This window comes from Aethalodelphis obliquidens, unplaced genomic scaffold (genome assembly GCF_003676395.1).
Source record: "Aethalodelphis obliquidens isolate GAN/ISIS:26980383/991018 unplaced genomic scaffold, ASM367639v1 scaffold19, whole genome shotgun sequence".
Taxonomy (NCBI): domain Eukaryota; kingdom Metazoa; phylum Chordata; class Mammalia; order Artiodactyla; family Delphinidae; genus Aethalodelphis; species Aethalodelphis obliquidens.
The window spans coordinates 20,611,237-20,632,229 of NW_020837963.1; the positions used below are offsets into that span (position 1 = coordinate 20,611,237).

General features: G+C 35.3%; 1 long non-coding RNA gene across 1 annotated transcript in view; it reads right to left on the minus strand.

Moving 5' to 3' along the window:
* Positions 1 to 15,809, minus strand: part of LOC113626832 (uncharacterized) — a 59,636-nt gene extending 43,827 nt beyond the window's left edge. The window contains exon 1 of the long non-coding RNA XR_003435298.1: positions 15,742 to 15,809. This is a non-coding gene — a long non-coding RNA (uncharacterized LOC113626832). The remainder of the gene's footprint in view (positions 1 to 15,741) is intronic.
* Positions 15,810 to 20,993: the final 5,184 nt, after the last annotated feature.

The following is a 20,993-nucleotide window of genomic DNA, read 5'->3' on the forward strand; positions in this document are numbered from 1 at the left end:
GCTACAGTAATCAAGACAGTATGGTACTGGCACAAAAACAGAAAGATCAATGGAAGAGGATAGAAAACCCAGAGATAAACCCACGCACATATGGTCACCTTATCTTTGATAAAGGAGGTAGGAATGTACAGTGGAGAAAGGACAGCCTCTTCAATAAGTGGTGCTGGGAAAACTGGACAGGTGCATGTAAAAGTATGAGATTAGATCACTCCCTAACACCATACACAAAAATAAGCTCAAAATGGAGTAAAGACCTAAATGTAAGGCCAGAAACTATCAAACTTAGAGGAAAACATAGGCAGAACACTCTATGACATAAATCACAGCAAGATCCTTTCTGACCCACCTCCTAGAGAAATGGAAATAAAAACACAAATAAACAAATGGAACCTAATGCAACTTCAAAGCTTTTGCACAGCAAAGGAAACCATAAACAAGACCAAAAGACAACCCTCAGAATGGCAGAAAATATTTGCAAATGAAGCAACTGACAAAGGATTAATCTCCAAAATTTATAAGCAGCTCATGTAGCTTAATAACAAAAAAACAAATAATCCAATCCAAAAATGGGCAGAAGACCTAAATAGACATTTCTCCCAAGAAGATATACAAGACTGCCAACAAACACATGAAAGAATGCTCAACATCACTAATCATTAGAGACATGCAAATCAAAACTGCAATGAGATATCATCTCACAGCAGTCAGAATGGCCATCATCAAAAAATCTAGAAACAATAAATCCTGGAGAGGGTGTGGAGAAAAGGGAACCCTCTTGCACTGTTGGTGGGAATGTAAATTGATATAGTCACTGTGGAGAACCGTATGGAGGTTGCTTAAAAAACTACAAATAGAACTACCATATGACCCAGCAATCCCACTACTGGGCATATACCCTGAGAAAACCATAATTCAAAAAGAGTCATGTACCAAAATGTTCATTGCAGCTCTACTTACAATAGCCTAGAGATGGAAACAACCTAAGTGCCCATCATCGGATGAATGGATAAAGAAGATGTGGCACATATATACAATGGAATATCACTCAGCCATAAAAAGAAACGAAATTGAGCTATTTGTAATGAGGTGGATAGACCTAGAGTCTGTCATACATAGTGAAGTCAGTCAGAAAGAAAGAGACAAATACCGTATGCTAACACATATATATGGAATTTAAGAAAAAAAAATGTCATGAAGAACCTAGGGGTAAGACAGGAATAAAGATACAGACCTACTAGAGAATGGACTTGAGGATATGGGGAGAGGGAAGGGTAAGCTGTGACAAAGCGAGAGAGAGGCATGGACTCTACCAATCTCTATACACTACCAAACGTAAGGTAGATAGCTAGTGGGAAGGGGCCGCATAGCACAGGGAGATCAGCTCGGTGGTTTGTGACCACCTAGAGGGGTGGGATAGGGAGGGTAGGAGGGAGGGAGACGCAAGAGGGAAGAGATATGGGAACATATGTATATATATAACATTCATTTTTTTGCAAAGCAGAAACTAACACACCATTGTAAAGGAATTATACTCCAATAAAAATGTTAAAAAAAAAAAAGACTTAGGCTAAAAAGATAATTATTCCTTGAAAAATACAAAAGTTTAAAACCTCATAGAAGACCTTTCATTTCATTAACAGTGACTAAAATTGAGGAAAGTCTTGCCTACCAGGCATTGTTGAAACGATTTCCAGTTTGTCAATTCATAATCTCATCTTGTGCTTATTCATAGAGCTGTTTGCTCAGTTTCGATGATTACATTTTAATTGTTCCCTTATAAGTAACTGAAAAAGTAAATATTTATTTTTTCTTTTTTAAAAATCAATGAATGAGCCTAAATACAGTGACACTATTCACAAAGAACGTTCAGAGAATTCTCCTACCGTGTGATTCTGTCTGGGCATTTAAAAGTTAATAACCCTGGGTCAGTTTGGATCTTCTCAAGGTTCATTGCTTTTAGAATTCAATGAGTTCCTTTTCTAAATCTAATTGAGTGGCAAATGGGTGAGTGTTCTGTGTATTCTTTCAGCATCTTGTTGGCTCTCTTTATGCAGGATACAATATTTAATGAAAGATCAATATTTCCTGGCCACATTTCCTTTTACTTCTGTCATGTAGGAGTTGGTGGCTAGCAAGTCACTAATATCATCATTACCATGATCTCCATCATCGCTCAACCAAAGAATTAAATTATATAATGCATTTAGTATGTAAAGTGGTGCCTGATATATTGTATGTACATGCTATGGTCAGACAATAATCAATATTGATGCAAATATATAATGTAAAGATCATTGAATGGGGAGAGAAAAACATGGTTCCTATGTTTGAACCTACCACTTATAAGTTTTCTTATTGTGATCATGGGCCAGAGTCACCTGGCTTCTTGGATTCCCAATATCATCATCTCTAAAATCAGAAGGGTGAATAATTAGTTGACTACTGATGTTCCTTCCAGTTCTGTTAGTCCATGATTCTATGCATGTTCCATGCTGCTAAAGAATATCTATGGGCATTAAAAACTTTCAGGTATGTGTGTGTCTGATAATCTCTTTTGCGTTTCTATTCTGAACTGTGGATTTATCTCCAGAATGCACAAATGAACATCTGCACAAGTTTTGCATTCAATTTCAGACAGTCCATCTCTCTAGAAAAGACTTTTTGGTTCATCTGCAACCATGGGTCCCCAGGGGGATCCCCTGTTCTCTGTGCTTTAAGTGCCCAGAGGTGAAGGACATCGCTGATGGCTGTTTAGAAATCTGCACATGTCTTTTCAAATTAAGTGCCAAGGCAGCTGCTCAGTCCAAGGGAGGTCCTGGCCCCCCTTGCTCTACTTCCTTTTTTCAGAACAGGGACACAAAGTGCTCTATCTTTTTTCTCCTTAATAATGCTCTGATGCATTCCAACACATATCTGTCCACCACTGCATCTCACAGCTGAAATAGGAGAAATAATCCCTCCAGTTCACCCCTCCTGATGCCCTAGAAGACCTTATCTCTTTCTTTCTTTCTTCTTTTTCTTTCTTTCTTTCTCTTTCTTCTTTCTCTTTCTTTTCTTTCTTTCTTTTTTTGTTTCTTTCTTTCTTTCTTTTTTGTGGTATGCAGGCCTCTCACTGTTGTGGCCTCTCCCATTGCGGAGCACAGGCTCCGGACACGCAGGCTCAGCGGCCATGGCTCACGGGCCCAGCCACTCCGCGGCATGTGGGATCTTCCTGGACCGGGGCATGAACCCGTGTCCCCTGCATCGGCAGGAGGACTCTCAACCACTGCGCCACCAGGGAAGCCCTATCTGTTTCTTTATTTTGATGTGATTAATAATAGTTGAGAAAGCAGGAGATGAAAATGACCACAGAGTGAAATTGTAAAGCCTGAGTTGCTAACTTCTGGAAGTTGACTTATGTTGCTCCCAAGAAGAGGGTCATTGGAAGTCTTTGGATTCAGCGTGTTTCCACTGAGGATGGGACTCACTAAGCATTCAATATTCACTTCCTTCCCTTACTTTCTCTGAATTACACTAACCTTTTCTATCATTTACTTACAAAGTACCGAAGGGAAGGTCTTTGATTAGAAAGATTTAGTGTGTGAAAGAGTGTTTTTTTAAAAATTCATAATTACTTTTTTTGGCTATGGAAACAACTTTTTATTATTCACTTTTCAAAATGTTTCTAGGATATATATTCTGGACTCATATAACATTAATATCCTTTTTATTACTTGTTTAATTAGTTGCTTATTTACTACTACTAAAACCATTATTAATAATGAGCATTTATTAATGCATACAAAGCTCTAGGGTAAGTATTTTGTGTTCTCTCATTTAATTTTCAAAACATCCCTGTAGGTCATGTACTATTATTATTTCACTTTGTTGTCTTGTAAAAGGAGATAGAGAAAGGTTAGACAACGCAAAAAGATCATAAAGTAGCAAAGGATGAATTGGAAACTGAATCCATCTCTGTCTCCCCAAATGCCCTGCTCTTAATTGCCACAGACAGTCACATGCAACCAAGAGACTGGGGTAGAGCAGGGTAATTGTTTGCATAAACCTGTATTCCATGTGCTCTTTTCTTTCTTTCTTTTATTTTTTTGAGCTGTAAATTGACTTCATTCAGAAAATAAAGTTTTTAAACTGACATTTTGACTGCCCCCCCACCAATTTTAGGGTTTTTATGATAATTTTCTCCTCTCTAAATAAAGTAAAAATCAAATACTTTGTGGGGAAAACAAAACATGGATCATAATGAAATAAGCATTAAAATAACATAGGTCCAATGAAAATAGATGAGTATTACTCAAGGTATCCAGTCTTCATTTGTGTTTATTTTCACCATGCCCCCTTTGGTTTATGTTCAAGTTTAGATTTCTTTGTTTTCATGATCAAATTTGAATTAAACATTTTGCTTAGACTGCCCAGTTATTGAGTATAGGGATGTTTGCAGATCAAACAATTATTAGTAGGCTATAGGCTATATGGGAGGAAATCAAAAATGCTCTGTAGAGATTCATCTGATGTGATGTTTCTGGTGATTTTTCCACCAGCTTATCTAAGAGTCAGTGTATCCTGTAAATAGAAACAATTTGTTATAAACAAATATATAAACTGAATAGATTCAAAAGAGAAAATATAATAAATCTACATGAAATAAATTGATTCAGCAGACTAATAAGCATATCATCAGAGATGCTTCTAAGAATCCTTAACATTCTTCTTTCCTTTAGAACGCCAGCTTTATTAGAAATTAATATGAAAACATGAGGCGAACACTGCTGCCAACAATAGTAAAGCTGGTATGGCTTTCAGTTAAACATCCATGATTTGCTTCATTAAACATATTTCGTTGTACTCTCAGGTTTTTAAATATGTCTCCAAGAACATCTCATAATTTTTAAAAGATATTATAAGCTAATTTGCTTCATAGAAAGCATAATTTCTACGCATATTAAGAATGATGCTGCATTTTCAGTAACCGTATGTATCGATCAAGAGCTTCCTTAAGACGAGAATCTCCCTGTTCCCAATTCAGCTTCTCATACGCTATGAGGATGATGATTTGAAGTCAGCTTTTGAATTCACTTTAAATGAAAGTCTCTTAACTGCATAAATAGATTAGCAATCCTTGGGTATCTTATAAGAAGAACTAATTATATGAAACGTGGTAATAAAATGTTAAATGTTTAAAAAGTCCTTTAAACGTTAAAAAGGAAAAATCACACGTGTTCGAGGAAGGTGAGAGAGAAAACATTCCAGGTATCATACTGTAGGTTATATTTGGATACAATCACACCATTCAGATAAGACTTCCTGAGTGAATTTGCATATTGTGGAGATTCTACCTAAAAATCAGAACATATATTTTTAAAAATTTTATAACAACTGAATTATTTTGTGTGCATGTATTTTTTTTAAACTTTTTATTTTATATTGGAGTATAGCCAATTAACAATGTTGTGATAGTTTCAGGTGCACAGCAAAGGGACTCAGACATACATATGTATGTATCCATTCTCCCCCAAACTCCCCTACCATCCAGGCTGCCACATAACATTGAGCAGAGGTCCCTGTGCTATACACTAGGTCCTTGTTCATTATCCATTTTAAATATAGCAGTGTGTACATGTCGATCCCCAAATCCCTGACTATCCCTTCCCCCCAACCTTCCCCCCGGTAACTGTAAGTTCCTTCTCTAAGTCTGTGAGCCTGTGTCTGTTTTGTAAATAGGTTCATATGTGTCATTTCTTTTTAGATTCCGCATATAAGGGATATCATACAGTATTTCTCTTTCTCTGTCTGACTTCACTCAGTGTGACAATCTAGAATGGATAAAGAAAATGTGGTACATATATGCAATGGAATATTACTCAGAATGAAATATTGCCATTCGCAGCAACATGGATGGACCCAGAGATTGTCATACTGAGTGAAGTACGTCAGAACATATATTTTTAATTACACATTATACTTTCTGATCCATTTTACCTACAGTCGTTAAAACCGTATACATTTATAGGAGGGAGGTGCACAAATGTTAAAGCCTTGTTCAGGAGACGTGTGTGAGCCGGTCAGAACTGTTACTAACTTATCCCTTCCTCCTTACTGTGAGCTAGGAGCTTTGAGAACAATCGTGTTGTTTATCTTCTCTTCCTAAATCCACAGGAGGTTTGAGAAAACAAAGCAACTAAAGTCTTTAGAGTCACAAAGGTTTTGAAAATCAAATACAGTCAATTTCAATTGTGATTTAAGCAATTTCAAATGTATCCCCTTCTCCTGCACCTGGTATTGTTTGTTTACCCAACGAATATGATTATCATCTGTCTCTTAGTCAGTAACACCAAATTCACTGAGGCCGGAGCCTCAGAGCCATAAGTGAGCAAGTGTGTGAAAAATAATCAGAGGAAAGAATAAGATTATACGATTTTAGCTCCAGGACCATGGTAAGGAAACAGAATTAGATGCTTTCATTTATCTAGCATCTACGTTTTACACCAAAATATCTCTCTGAGTTTTGTAATACAGTATAAATAAATGAGACATTCTCACACCATTCCAAAGCAAAACAGAGGCAAACAAAGAAACAAAAACCTAAGTCACTCTGAAATGTAGGAAGCATTTTTATACCATTTTTAGGACAAGATGGAGACTATTTTGTGAGTTTAGGCTATTGAATGAGGCTATTCTTATTGAAATGGAGGAATAATTTTCTAAGAAAATTATTCCTCCATTTCAGTAAGAATAATTTTTTATTCCTATTTTTAAATCAATGATTTCTTTTTTTTTTTGCATTTAGACAAAGGCAATTGCTGTAAAACAAACTCTTTTTAAAAACAACACAACAGCATTATAATTAGTTATTTCTTTTCACTCAAAAAATTCAGTCAATTTAACTGTTTACAGAACAGTTTATATGTTTAACTTCAGTCATTTAAATATAATTTAAAAAGTGACGTAAGAAAGAACACTGAAATAGTTCTGCTTGGGAAGAAATGAATGGCAATTTTAGCTCTAGCAACAAATCCCCAAGAAATCAGTATTCACACGGTGTTATTTTCTGAGCTATATAATAGTTATTAGATTTTTGTTTTCCTATTGTTTACACGTACAGGTTTCCAAAGTAGTTTTCCACATTGCAAATATCTAGGTAATATAATTCATTATTTACCATGGGTTTTTAGAGAGCAATAGATTTTATCCCTAGATGTCCCTAAGGACGATTCTGATATGCTCTGAGCTCATTTGTTAAAAATATGGCAGGGAACTGGCAGGTAAAATCTTAAAATCGTTATGGCAATGCCTGTCCTCCATCTTTCAAAGTCCCTATTTCCCAAATGAAGCAAATACCAAGAATGACATGAACCATGAACGTGGCTTTCCAATTGCTGGACTTAGGATTTGTGAAGAAGACTGATTTACATTGTTTGAGCAGTCCTTTCTTATTTTCACCATGATAAACTCTTGAAAAGTGGGGTAGGTATTTTGTAGCACCATCCAGCCAAGTTTGAGTGAATGGCTTCCTTCAGCATATTTACTGCGGGAAGCAGACACATCCACTTTGCAGAGTGCTTTCAGAACACCTCCTGCTCTGCTCTGTATAAGGATTAGGAAGCCCAGGTTCTAGTTACGGTGCTGTGTGATTGTGGTCAGAACAGTCTCCATGTGCTTTAGCTTCTCATTAGTAAAAGCAGCGGAAAGGAAGATAGCTCTAAGCCACTAGTTCATTTTGAGACTTTTAACTGGAAGGGTTTGAAAATCAGAAACTTCTTTTTTATCTTATTCACAACTTTGTGTTGACTTGAATAGAATAAAGAAAACCATGAAGGATTGATGTCAAAGAGGTATGCGGTAGGCTTCTCTGCTTTGATGTTGTTGGTTGCTGGTAAGGGAAGCAAAAGCATCTCAGGGTTTGTAACCACCAATGGATCGATATCAGCTGCTTGATTCCTCTCTCACTGTCTCTGTGAGTTGCTGCCCAGATTAGAATCTGATGCAAAAATTAGTCATGGTGTGACATTCAGAGGCAAATACAGATGTTAGAAGATATAAATACACTGAGCACTGACAGAGGAATATATACATAACATTGTATTTCCTTTATACATTCAAATTAATTAATTGATAGGAGTTGGAATACATGAAAAAAGAAGGATTTAGGCCTGGGGTGTCAATGTATATCATTTTACAATAAGTCCCTGAATTCAAGATGAACCCTTTATGTAATTATTTACATATATTAGCAATCAAACTGAACAGAAGTCTTGGTAATTTCCAAATTGCCTTTTTCAAGTCTAAGCTCTACCTACGACTATTATGTCTAAATCTTAAAGTTGCAGTATGGGGAGGGAGAAGATGCAAGACTATTTTACTTGCAGACAGAATAGAGGATAGAAAGTCCAAGGTGACTCTAAAGGCAGGAGTGAGAGGAAGATGAATGTGTTTGAACACATTCATTGTAAGAGAGGGAAAAAAATGGGAAGGAGAAAAAACGCAGGAGAGACAAGAGGGTGAGAAGTAATGCATCTTAGTAAATTATCAAAAGTGCTAAAGGCAAAGTAATCTTGAGCCGTGACCTACTCGCAAGAACCTGTTATTTAAGTTTTTCCTTCTACTCTAAAGTGAATTTTCCTGCAGGGTCAATTTATTATGTATTTTATCTTCTCAGTTTTTAATCTAGTTATTCTAATTGTGATGATGCTTTATGTCTCTCCCTACCTTTCCAATAAATATTCAGAGATAAAGGTACTACATTCTTAACCAAATGTTGTTCAGTTATTTCCTTGATTAATCTAAGTACAAATTTAGAACATATATTATGGTTGTCAATTTTACATTATGTAAAAATAAAAATGTGTCAAATTCAGTAGGCACAGCAATAAATGTTTGAGTGATTTGATGAATAAAAAAAACATCTGCCTGACATCAGTAAATATAGAAAAATTAACAGTGAGAATCTTCATATTAACTGTTCACATTTTACTGTGACTTTGTGTAAACATCTTACTAAGAAATGATGAAACACAGTACCAGCATTTATCACCTGTCCATAATTCATTAGTCTAACTCAGAGTTTGGCAAACAGCCTGTTGGCTAAATCTATCCTACTGTCTGTTTTTATAAAGTTTTATTGGAATACAGCCATGCTTATTCATGGGGCCTTTCGCGCTACTACAGCAGAATAAGGTGGCTGAGACCACTTTTATGGCCAGCAAAGCCTAAAAGATTTAGAGACGTACCTCTAAGATGCTATGAGTTTGGTTCCAGACCATGGCAATAAAGTGAATATGGCAATAAAGCGAGTCACACAATTTTTTTGGTTCCAGAGAGCATATAAAAGTTATGTTTATACTATATTGTACTCTATAAAATGTGCAGTGCATTATGTCTAAAAAGACCAATGTTCATACCTTATGTCTAAAAAATACTTTTTTTGCTAAAAAAGTGTTAACCATCATCAGAGCCTTCAGTGAATCATAGTAGTGACATCAAAGATCACTGATCACAGGTCACCATAACAAATATGACAATAAAAAACTTGGACATATTGTAAGAATTACCAAAATGTGACACAGAGACATGAAGTGAGCAAATACTGTTGGAAAAATGGAGCCCATAGACTTTCTTGATGCAGGGGTGCCACGAACCTACAATTTGAAAACATGGAAAATCTGGGAAGCACAATAAAATGAAGCACAATAGGGGCTTCCCTGGTGGTGCAGTGGTTGAGAGTCCGCCTGCTGATGCAGGGGACATGGGTTCGTGCCCCGGTCCGGGAAGATCCCACATGCCGCGGAGCGGCTGGATCCGTGAGCCATGGCCGCTGAGCCTGCGCGTCCGGAGCCTGTGCTCCGCAACGGGAGAGGCCACAACAGTGAGAGGCCCGTGTACCGCAAAAAAAAAAAAAAAAAAGAAGCACAATAAAATAAGGTATGCCTGTACTGTCTGATCCTTTACAGAAAAGGTTTGTTGACCTCTGACAGCTACTATGCACAGGAGGGTTCTCTTTGTCCTGACTGTGGCTCTAACTGATTCAGGCCAGAAACTATGCCAAGGGGTTTGGCAGTGGCATTTTTACCACATAACAGCTACATTATTGATAGCTTACTGTGAGCCGGAATGGTCTAAGCAGTGTACATAAATAATAACACTTAATCCTTGTAATAATGAGATAAATATTATCACTATGGCCATTTTAGAGGTGAGGCAACCAGAGAGATTTTGTGACTCACCGTCAGTGTGTTGAAGCCAGGAATGGACCCTGAGTAATTTAATGCTGAACTTAAAAAAATATATAACAGAGAGATTTGAGTAAAAAAGTTATTTTGGGGACTTCCCTGGTGGTGCAGTGGATAAGACTCCGCCCTCCCAAGGCAGGAGGCCCGGGTTCGATCCTTGGTCAGGGAACTAGATCCCACATGCATGCCACAACTAAGAGTTCATATGCCACAACTAAGGAGCCTTTCTGCCACAACTAAGACCTGGTGCAACCAAATAAATAAATAAATATTAAAAAAAAAAGTTATTTTGTATCCTCATGTTTTTCCTATTTTGCTGTCTTACAACACTTGCAGCTGGGACTAGACAACACAGAAAACACAGTCAAGAGTCTTTTTGAGAAAGGATTATGGGAGGGCGAAGACTAGGCTGCTGTGAGAGAGATGACCCAGAGAAAAGTGAAGTTCATTCCCTCACTTCTAACAGTCCCAAGGTGAGTGGTGCGGGTGGATCGGTGGCTCTTTTCCACACTGCCCTTCAGAGAATCAGAACTACTCCCATCCATGGCTCTGCCATGTTCTAGGGGGCTGATGTGTCTGCATGGCAGAAGCTGAGTGACAGTCATGCCCCTTCTGTCTGCAGATGTTGAAGAGTGTGTAAGAGCACACATCTGCTGTCCCAGAACCCATACCTAGTTGTGGTACATGTGACTTCAGCTCACAGACACTCAGGAGAATTTAGTCATCTGGTATCCTCCTGCCTGCAAAGAAGACTGGAATATTTAGGCTCCAGCTGAGCAGCCATGTGACCAGCCATGACCCTATTTCTGTGGGAGAGAGATGGATTTGGGGTTGACAAATGGCAATTTTCTTAAGAGCAAGAGAGTAAAAATTTTATCTTTTTAAGGTTTTTCAGTGGCATAACTGGTCCATCTGACTTTTGGTTCAGTTGTTCTTGAGCAGGAAAACTTTCATGATAGTTTATGAGGGGGAGAAAAAGCAAATGGACTGTTGAGTTTTAACTGAAAGAGGATCAGAGTGTGGGCCTTTCCTTGGGTCATCTCCAGAGAACATCCTTGGGTTATCCATCCGCTGTTCTACTTTGATTTTCAAAGCTCTATTATTATTACCTTTTTCCATCTCTCTGTGATCTCGATTTTTTTCAAAATACTTAATCTTATTAGACTACAGTAATGTGAAGTATACAAATATGTATTTTTAGCAAGTGTATATCAATATATTTATAGTCTTCATATCTAACTTGTTTACTAAAATTATATTAAGTGATATTTATAGTTTATATTTCTTATGTGTCAGGAAATTTTAAGATACTGATGGTGACTTTTCTTCTTATTTTCAATCTAATTCTTATTGTTCTACTGTATTTTAATTCTTACTGTGCATTAGCAAAACAGATTATTAGAACTGAGTATTTGGGAGCTGGAAAAGTGTGAAAAAGCTTCATAGAGATCAAAACAGAAATGAGTTGAGTCTTGAAGGGAAAATAAAACTAACAACTAAATATTTGTGCAATATACACACATATGCACACATTTTCTAAGGGAAATTAAAAAGCTCTATAGTAATGAATATTACAGAGTACCAGTGACTTTGTATCTGAATTTCATTTTCCTCTGATTAAAGTGACATTTTCCTTTGCCTAAATAAGCTTAACCTGAAACTGTCTACATGAAATCATATAACTATAGATCTCTCCTCCAAAACAGTGGAAGCTGCTTGATTATCTTGCTTTTCCAGGCATTGCATCTCTCCCATTTACCTCTGCAGGCTCTTGGAGAAGTCAATGAAAATAAATGTGTGAGTTGATACTTTCTTTTCTTCCTTTGATGTATACAGTGAGATACTCACAATGTAGCAACCCTTATACTTTTAAAAGAGAGAATCCTGGTGGGAAAAAAACCCTGAGGTATGCATCCCTGTAAAGCAAACTGTGCTTTAATTTGTTTCTTTGTTTTCTTTTTTAACATCTTTATTGGGGTATAATTGCTTTACAATGGTGTGTTAGTTTCTGCTTTATAACAAAGTGAATCAGCTATACATACGTTCCCAAATCTCTTCCCTCTGCTCACCTGTTTTCTAACTGTTGAGAGGCATTTGAAAATACGTGGAGTGCTTTAGATTTCTATGCCTGGTAATTATTTCCCGGGTCAGGGTCAGATATGACAAAGTCCTGCAACAGAGAAAGAGGCTTGCAGGTGCACATCAAAAGACTGGCTTGCCCAGGATGCCGGAAGCACTGGTGTGGACGCTTGAGTAGAGTTAAGCTCTCCGGCCCAGGATGCCTCATTGGTCGGGTGGGAAAGAGCCGGGTATGGAAGTCAAGGAACTACCTTAAGGATTCAGTGAAATGATCCATGCAGAGTGCTTCGTGTTTGGCTCAGAATAAGCAGTGCATACTCTTAACCCTTGGAGTAAATTTCTAACATATTTTTGTAAAGCAGCAACGATCATACTTACTTCATAGGTTCCTTCTAAGGCTTTAAAGATTATTATTGCTATAAAGTATCTCACCCTTGGTAGGTTGCAGATATTCTTATTCTCACCAGTCTCCACAGTTTTAATATTTTAGTTCTATATTTTTTAAAGTGCCTTCGATTTCTGAAAACAAAGTACACGTTTATGGTTTTGCATTTCTGACTTCTGGTTAATACTACCTTAGTGTGTTCTCCTCATCACCTGCTGGGATTTCTTCAACCCATCAGAATCTTCTTTGTAGTTCTCCTCCTGCCACCTAGTAATGCTCAGTCCCTATATTCTGGGTTGGGAGCTGTGATATTACTTACTAAATCATCCTCTCTGTTCCCCAGTTATTCTCCTAAAAAATATCCTTTAGGGTTTTTTGTTTTTTGTTTTTTCCCCTTTTAATCTGTCCTCTTACCTTCTCTCTTTAGATAACATATCATATATGTCTTGGGAAAGTTTCCTTTTACTGACTCAAAATTTGTGGTTTTACTTTTTTAAAGACTTTGTATTTCACCCTCTCTCAAAAATCCATTTTAACTCAGATTTCTAACTCCCAAATTCACAATTGCTTAATTTTCAAAGGCTTTCTTGTGATATCTTAATAGAAAGAAGATAAGATGGAAGAGGTAACATTCAAAATGTATTATTTGGATTCTCAAGATTAGACCCATTATTCTAGAATTTCCTGAAATATGCATAGAAGTTCTTTGGAGAACCCATTCCTTTATGATTTTGTGAAACAGTTTTCATTGCTTTTTGGTATCTGTTGATCTAGAAATTACTCAAATATAGTGTGGACTTTTATATTTATGATAATATACAATTCAACTGAATATCTGAATAAATACATCACAATTTACTCAGAATTTTAAAAATTTACTATGCCTCAATGGCAATTACAGCCAAGGTCCTTCCTCAATTACAATTGACTGTGATATTTTTCAAGAAAATAATTTTGCAGTTTTACATACAATGATGTATAGTATCTTTATGCAGTACTGGTTTTAAGTGTGATTATTTAAACTTTTTAATATCATTACTTTCTAAGTATTCCAAGTGTTTTACTACATATATCAAAATATTTGAATTATTTTTTGATATTTAAGTATTTTTCTTTCACATTCTGCTTGATTAAATATTCTTACATTCCAACCAATGCCAAAACTTAGCCCAGTTTTTCTTCCCTTTATCTTAACTACTTTTCTGTAAATGGGAATAATAATAATATAAACCTCAAATGTTGAATTCAGTATTAAAACTAATGCATATAAGTTGCATAGCATAGTGACTTGTATAAACCAGGCAATCTGTAATGATTTTGATGTAGAAAGTATAATCAATTCTATCAGTTTTATTCATGAGGGTTACAGAGTCATGACCCAAGCACCTCCCAAAGGCCTCACTTCCTAAATACCATCATGTGGGGCATTAGGATTTCAACATATGAGTTTGGGGAGGATGCAAACACTCAGACCATAGCAGATTCCTTACTCTGTTGTTGGAAATATAAAGTCTAAGTTGAACTAATCTACTAAAAAACACCTAAATCGATGATTTTCTAAATTTTTACACTTTATAGGTTTTGAAATCTGCTTCCTTCACATTTGTAGTTTCATCATTTTTAAAGTGTACAGTTAGTATCTGAACTCTTTATTTTGCTTTATATTTTTTTCTTAGAAAATAGCAGAGAACCATCTGAATGAAACATAAAATTAATAATAAACTGTTCCAAAAATTCAAATGGAGAAAAATGTCAGCTACGTAGGCCTCAAGAATAGTCGGAACTTTAAAAAATATCTATTTATTCTTTTTGGTCAGGGGAAGCAGTAATGGTAACAGAACATCTATATGGCTAATGATAAAACACATAAATAGAAACTAGAATCACCTTGTAGTATTCAAATCCCTGCTATACCCACCACTTATATTGTTTTCGGCTTTTGTTTCAACTATAAAATAGGGGCTACAATATTATTTCCCTCATAAATTCTTGTGCAAATTAAATAAATTAATATAAACAAGGTGCTTAAAATAGTATCTAGCACATAATAAGCACTCAGCAATGTTACATATTATCCATGATATTGAAAATAAAATATAATATAAAATTTGATAATGATATTTGGACATTTTTTGAAAAATGAAAATCAACCATTATCTGCCATCAATGTTTAAAGGGACAGAAATAAAATAATGATATTATTGGAATTATTTTGCTTTTCTAACACTTAACAGTGATTTTCTGTCTTTCAGTCCTTGCTTGGACAAGAAAATCAGTTAATTTTTCAGCTTAGCCGTTTCCTTCTCTCCTTAAATAAATATATTCGATGAAATTAAGTTATGAAAAAGGAAGTAAAATTCCAACTGAGACTGGTATTGAACTTAATTCTCTAAACAAACAAACAAAAAAACAAATACATAAGGGTAATAACTTTCTAAGTAAATACTGAAACTTTCTGCTCTGGTTAAAATATAATTATATTCAGGAAGTAAAAATTATACTGCCTTTCAATACACAGTATTTTTTCTTTAAACATCTTTATTGGAGTATAAATTGCTTTAAAATGGTGTGTTAGTTTCTGTTCTCTAACACAGTGAATCAGCAATACATATACATATATCCCCATATCTCCTCCCTCTTGTGTCTCCCTCTCACTCTCCCTATCCCACCCCTCTAGGTGGTCACAAAGCACGAAGCTGATCTCCCTGTGCTATGTGGCTGCTTCCCACTAGCTATCGATTTTACATTTCAATACAGTATTTTGATAGTATTATTTTATCTCCAAAACACGTAAGTGCACTGTCCAACTCTCCAGAATGAAAAAGAGAAATACATACTGAGAGCAGAAATATTGGTATAAAAGTTCAAACTGGTAGACCATTTATTCAGTACTGAAAGCAAGTGAGTTGTAATAGCCTCCAGTCTTGGCAGTGCGAGCACTAAAGGAAAACACAGCGGAACCAGAGGAAATGAGGTCATGCAAGAGGGCAAAGGACAAAGATTAACAGTCACCGTTGCTGGGTAACAACAGGAGGGATTCGCAAAGACACTTACAATTCCATCAGTCTGGTCTTGTTTTCTTTCATCATGTACTCATTCTGGATAAACACAGTGCTCATTCTGGGAGAACATGAAAAACAAAAGAATACAAATGAATATATTGTGTCCATTATATAAAACATTTTATAATTCACCAAAGCAACAGTTGTTCCTTCTTTGTGAAAGTACTGAAAATATACTAAACTATTAATAAAAATCATTTTTCTTTAGCTTAAGTTCTGTTTTTTATCTAGAATATACAGAATCAAGAGTGAAAGATTTAACATGATAAACCACGTCATTTGAATGCAACTCCAGTTTATTACTGTACACTATGAAAAAATAACAAAGCTTAATGCTAAAATATAGATACTCCTGTGAAATAAAAGAAAAATCCATTTTATATGTATGAAAAACAATATTTACCTAATAAAATCCTGGAATGGAATAGGTGCAAAAACAGTAAAATAGGCACTGAAGAGAATGAGTTTTGAATACAGAAAGTGTACTGAATATAGAAATATTCAGCATATATATAGATTTTCTTGAACGATTAGCATATAAAGCTGTATGCTTATATGTATGTGAACTGTATCACTGATTTAGTTTTTGATAATGACCAGGAAAAAAAATCACATTTCCCCACATTTCCTAAATTCTTCTCACATCTTTCTACTCCATCGTTTACACGTTTTAGATAATACAAGCCACATGGCATTGTTTTTAAATGAGAGAAATAAAAAGGGAATAGTAAAAACTTAATCTCACAAAGTATCTCTAAAACACACTTTAGCAGTTTTCTGACAATGTGAAGAGAATTTCTGCCTCATACGAAGCGTGTATCACGATTACCCACTAATTTAATGCTAAACTAATTTAGTAGCTATGTTTTCAGATCAGAGCAACTTTGCACAGTATCATGTAGGTATTACATTTTCCTTCTAAGCGTCACTCAATGAGTTCTTTTAATAATGAAATATTATTTTAAAGGTAAACAATGGGTACAAATATCATTTGTAAAAACAAATAAGGCAATTAAAAATAATGGTTCCTAACAGACTGAAGTATTAGTAGAGTGCAGTTGGTCACAAGAGAAGAGGGAAGAAGCTGTTGGTGTTCAAAGGAAGGTAAATGTGAGCAACAGTGAGCTAGTACAGGAAGGAGTGCAAGTAAAGTCTTGCCATGTGTCCTCGTCTGAGCACAGAGGGATGTGAACTTTGGTCTCTCCTGGGCACTAGAGGCTCAGAGAGTGGATGGCTGTGAATTTTCATCTGAAGCCAGACACGAAGCCACAGAACGATGACGAAAGTCAAAGTGACTATTGCCTCAAATTCATTGTGCTTGCAATTACACAACTCTTGAAAACATGAGACTGCTTGATATTTTTTAAAACTCTGTATTTTACAATGCTTTTCCCCCCCAATTTTTATCATGGCTATTTTAAACACACGGAAAAATAGAATGATAAAATGAATGCCCCTGTTAACTCTATTTGATAATTGTTAACATTTTACCATATTTGCTTCATCCTTTCTGACTCGATTTCATCTAGAATCAGAACAGCCTTATTTGTCAGTTTTTCCTTCTCTGTGTATTTAATAAATGGTAATTGCTCACTTATCACACAATTATTGACTAATATCTTTATCATGCAAGTTTTATGATTCAAGGAGCTGTAAGTAAAAAGCTTCAGGATTTTTAGAGAGATTTTCCAACAAAAGTGTTAGTATAACATAATTGCAATCTCCATCTAAAGTAGTATTGGCCTCTCTTTGAATGTTTTATGAACTGGAGCTTTTTATTTTCTTCTCTGAAAATGTTCATTCATAGAAAAAATTAAGCACGCCTTCCATGACTGGATCTTTCATGGATTGCTGTATCTCAACACACTATCATTTGCTCATTTACCTCAACTGTATGCCCTTAGCTAGGCCTGTTAGACTCCTTTAATTTTTTCACAAGCTTTTCATCTTTCTTAGAAAGATATTATTCAAATAGTCTCCTATCAATAGACATTTGTGTTGTTTTCATTATTTTTCTATTACAGATTATTAATCTCTACAATTATTAATCTTGTTCATATGTAATTTTATTCTCATGAAGGTGTATCCTTGGAATTGATTTCCAGAAATGCACTGACTGGGTCCAAAGCTAAATGTACTATAATTTGTAAGATATTGACAAAATTCCCTCCCTGCAGTTGTACCGTTTGCCTGTTTCCTCAACACTTGCCAACAGAAAGAGAAATGTTATCTAAAATTAATGCTAGTTTTAATTTGCATTTTTAATTTGCATTTACCTTTTCATGAGGGGAGGGTGGCAAGAGCCTTGGTCCAAAGACGTCAATAATACCATGGTACTGGGAGGTGAAATGACTACTCACAAATTCTCTACACAATAGACCAACAATAGAATGCTCTCCAAGAGCATCCTCTGGCATCAGAAGAGCTGTGTGTTTTACTATCACTATATTTAGAATTTATACTTATTGTTTATTAAGTGATTTATGAATTTTGTTAGATGTTATTTAATATTATATAAATAAGATAGATTTTCAAATCATTTAGCAGCTTTTTCGTTAAGGTGGTTTTGAGTTGACAGCCATATAACAGGTACTCTTCAGTATTCCCTCATGGATCTTTTCATTTTCGGAGTGATTCACCAAATAAAGTTTTATATAACCTCACCTTCCATCTGAAAGCACTGTTAGCCCATCTTTGAATGCTTTATTGCCAAAGACTTCTTGCTTCTCATCCTAAAGTTTCTCATGCATGAAAAAACCAAGCATGTTCTTTATGCTCAAGTCACTCATCTTTCACATATTTCAATTCACTATCATTTGTCCCAATTTTTATTTATAATATAAGCACTTTTCTAGGCTGTGAGACTCACATTTTCTTCACAAGTTTTTTCTCTTTCACAGATGATATTTTCACTGCATATTGTGGGAAAATGATGGTGATTATGCATAATATTTTAAAGAACGCAATCCAATTCAGAGTACAGCCGATTATCTATTTGGATGATGAATTTTTAGGAAAACTGGTGTTGTCATTATAACAAATAATAACTTCATGTAAATTCAACTAGCAAAGGATATCTTTGTTATCTCAATAATATCGACTAAAATTTCATTATTTTAAATTGTTTTTAACATCTTATTTGATTTTAAAATTGTCTAGAATATATTCGCTGCATGACAAATTACCCCACAACTTAGCAGCTTAAAAATTCGTTTTATTTTACTCATGCTTTTGTGTACTAGGTATTTGAAGGTTCTAGCTGAGCACACTTCAGGTGTCTCATATAGCTGTAATCAGATGTCGTCTCGGACAGCAGTGATCTGAAGGTTTGGCTCAGCTAGATATTCCAGAATGGGTCATTGCAATGCTGGCAATCGATGCTGGCTGTCTGCTGGAAGCTCAGCTGGGCTGTTGACCGGATCACCTGCACATGGCTTATTAACCATGGCAGTAGGGGGAGATACCGTTTCAACCATCTTTGGAAAGGACCATCTGCCACGTTAAGCTCCTGTCGGTATGTATTTAATATTATCACATTAAACCAACACATTAGAAAGACAAAGACATGTGTGTGTGTATATATATATATATATATACATACATACATATCTTGATTTACACCTTCCTTAGGGCTGAGGAACATGGGTACACTGCTTTGCTGTATCTCCTGACTGCTGCAGTGATTAGTCAGTTCATTTCTAACTTGATCATGATTTTTTCCCATGTAACTGATGACTTGAACTACTGTTGTATCTTTCTATCCCTTCCTGAAGTTTGAACCTAACAGGCAAATACATGTAACTGTCAACATAAATGTAAATGATTAGTTTTCCTATAAAATAATGGCATAGTTATCAATATTGCAAAGCATAGAAAGGATTTATACTTAATTCAGATGAGTCATTGCATCTAGAGGAGTTTTGGGATAAGAGTGGATGGGGCAAAATGTTATCCAGTCTCTTCTGTAATGTATATTGTTTTTGGAAATTCTGGGTTATGAGAACACATTTTAGTTTAGCTACTCTCTCTCTTTGTATGTACTTTCAAAAATTTTCAATATAACATGGAACGTTTACAGTTGTAATAGTAATAACTGTGTATAATATTCTTTTCTTTAACACATACAATTTCACTTTTTAAATACAAGGTATAATTTAAATTATATATTACCTTATTTTCATTTTGCTTGTTTTTTAAATAAATATGTATTTTGTTTTCAATTACTATTTCCATGTATTAGAAATATAATTACCAAATATTTCAATAAAATAATTGGTATTATATTTTAAATTTAATCCTATAAAAATATTATACATATATTTTGCAGACGATTTCTATCAAAATAACTGCAAGTAGAATGATATTATTTTTCCACTTTTATCATTTCAACCTTAGCAGTCATGGCTCCTTGAGTTTGAGTACATTTCTTCCCTCTAATCTGCAAAACTTCCAGAATCAGAAGAGAGTCAGACTAATGACAATAATGAGACTCATGTCTGGAAAGCACTGATAATGCTGCATGTGCATTAATGACATCCATGTAACTGAACACTGTGAGACTTAAATGGATCTTGGAACCATAAAACTGTAGCAAGCAATTTCCCATTTTTCTGCCGTGTGGAATGGTGTTTCTTAGCAGTGTTTACCTCCTATGAGCTTCTGAATTCAATATGCATGGAAAAGCAGATATTTAATAGGGTCACTTTATTAGTTTAAGAGCTAAAATGTTATCCTAACTGAATACTGATTTGTTCTCAAATATATAAATATAAATAACTTCCTCTAGAGGGGTCATTTTGATCAATATTGAGTCTGACATGGGCTCTTTTCATAGAGGTAATGGAATAATGGTGAAAGGTGCTATAAGCCCAGAATTTTAACTGAGTTAATGGTAGCTAGTTCTCCAGAACCCAGAGGAAAATAGAAAATGACCTAGAAAGGCAGGGCAAAGTAAAGTTTAATTCCACAAATGGTAGTAATTTAGTAAATAGTTTGTAGCATTATTTAGGATGTGTCCAAATACATTTTAGCTTTTAAACATGAGTGTCCAACAGATTTTTTACATTCTTTGTATACCTTTCCAAATGAGTTATTTTGGTAATACCATCTCCTCATCTATAACCCACTGCATATTTTAGACCAAGTATTAAGAGTAATTCTTAATTAGAGAAAAGGGCTGGTGTTGACATTGCACTGTCCAGGTCCTCCATCATCTAATAATAACAGTGGACATTTATAGAGTGC